The following is a 2,025-nucleotide window of genomic DNA, read 5'->3' as shown; positions in this document are numbered from 1 at the left end:
TTACACAAATGCCTAGCACTAGAACTGCTGAATCACTGAGTTATTGTAACTTTCACTACCAAAGATTTTCTAAATTAGATATCAAGTTTACACACTTCATTCCAGTATATGAGGGTTCCAACTGCTATAAATATGGGTTGATTTGGAGTCTGTCAGATTTTTTTTTACAAGTAGTTATCCTAGTATGCACTCACTGTGATCTCAATTTTTGTAAGTCTAATGACTACTGATGTTGAGCATACTTTTTATATGCTATTTCTTATCTTCCTTCAAAAGTGACTCTTGAAATTTTTTGTCCATTATTAAAATTGTAGTGTTTAGTGCTCACTTTGGCAGCGCATATACTAAAATTGGAATGATATAGAGAAGACTATCATGGCCCCTGCTCAAGGATGACATGCAAATTTGTGAAGCATTCCATATTTTTTAAAATGTAAGATTATTTGGGCATAGTAAAAACAAATGTAGTGTTTAGGTTTTTTAAATGATTAATATGGGTTCTTTATCTGACCTAAGCCTATTAGCAGATACATATATTGCAAATGTTTTCTCCTAGTCTTAGCTCCTTGATGAGCAGAATTTTTATGAGCATAAATAATTTTGGCACTTCAGTACTTTTATGTTTTAGTTCAAGAATCTTAATTTTTAACTGGAATTGTCCATTTATCTATTCAACAGGAGATACTTTCATTGATATTTTAAACATTCTGGATGTGGTGGCACATGCCTTTAATCCAAACACTTGAGAGGCAGAGGAGGAGGATCATTGAGAGTTCGAGGCTACCCTGAGACTACATAGTCAATTTCAGGTCAGCCTGAACTAGAGTGAGACTCTACCTCAGAAAACCAACCAAACAAAACAAACAAACAAAAAATACTTCAAGAAGCTTATATGGATGGTCCATGGTCTTTTGCAAGGCTAAATGTATGACCTCTAGATCTGATATTGACAAACCCTGAACTTCCCTGTGTCTTTCCACTTATACTCATAGCTTACTGTAAAACCAGTTGATTGCAAAAGATGCCTACATAGATATCTGTTTGTTTGTTTGTTTTCCCCCTCTCTTTTCCCTGTGGTCTCTTGCCTTACAGTTGCCAACAGCTATCCAACAGCTGGAAGCCCCATGTCTGCCTCTTAAACTCAGCAAGCTCTGCTTGGGTTTTGTGGTAGGTTGAAATGATGTCCTCCAATAGATTCAGGAGTTTTATTTAAGCTTGTAACTTAGATATCCTGCTACCTGGCTAGAGAAGATGGTACTGGGGTGGATCTGAATGCCAGTCTAACAAAATGCAGAGAGCTGGAGCTCTGTCTGGAGTTCCTGGAGTGTGCCTGCTTATGATGCAGGTGGTGGTATTTCATATATATATATATATATATATATATATATATATATATATATATATATATATAATTTTTTTTAAATTTATTTGAGAGAGAGAAATAAAGAGATACAGAGAGAGAATGAGTGGGTGAGCCATGGTCTCCAGCCACTGTAAACAAATTCGAGAGGCATGTACCACTTTGTGAATCTGACTTACACGGGTCCTGGGGAATTGAACCTGTGGCCTTTGGTTTTTCAGACAAATGCCTTAACCACAAAGCCATCTCTCCAGCCCCAGGGGTGGTATTTCTCTCTGCATGGACTTGTGAAAGTAGGCCATGTTCTTGCACCATTATGGAACTTCCCCTTGTTCTGTAAGCTTCAAATAAATTCCATTCCTCCCATAACTTATGTCTGGTTTCGAGGCTGACAATACAGGCTCCATCTTCTGAGTTTACATTCTGGAAACTGCTTCTCAGGGACCTGTGGACTGTGTTTTCTTCTACCTGACATTACAGCCAGACAGCTTTGCTTCCTGTTGAAAATCTGTAGCAGTCTCTGCCTCTACTGTCCCAAGTTTGATCATATGAGTGGGTGTTTCTGTTACTCTCTCCTGGCACTCTGTTCTGGCTATAGCAGGGGCCCAAAGATATGTTGTTCATGAAAGCGAATGCACAGCAGAAACACAAAACATTTGCTTTTC

General features: G+C 38.1%; 1 non-coding gene across 1 annotated transcript; it reads left to right on the top strand.

Moving 5' to 3' along the window:
- Window positions 1-320: 320 nt before the first annotated feature.
- LOC123459659 lies at window positions 321-427 on the top strand. The gene has a single exon (XR_006636417.1). It is a non-coding gene; the product is annotated as a U6 spliceosomal RNA (small nuclear RNA).
- The last annotated feature ends 1,598 nt before the right edge of the window (window positions 428-2,025 follow it).

Source organism: Jaculus jaculus, chromosome 3, assembly GCF_020740685.1.
Source record: "Jaculus jaculus isolate mJacJac1 chromosome 3, mJacJac1.mat.Y.cur, whole genome shotgun sequence".
Lineage (NCBI taxonomy): Eukaryota > Metazoa > Chordata > Mammalia > Rodentia > Dipodidae > Jaculus > Jaculus jaculus.
Note: the sequence above shows the minus strand (reverse complement) of the source record. Positions and strands in the feature narration are given on the sequence as shown.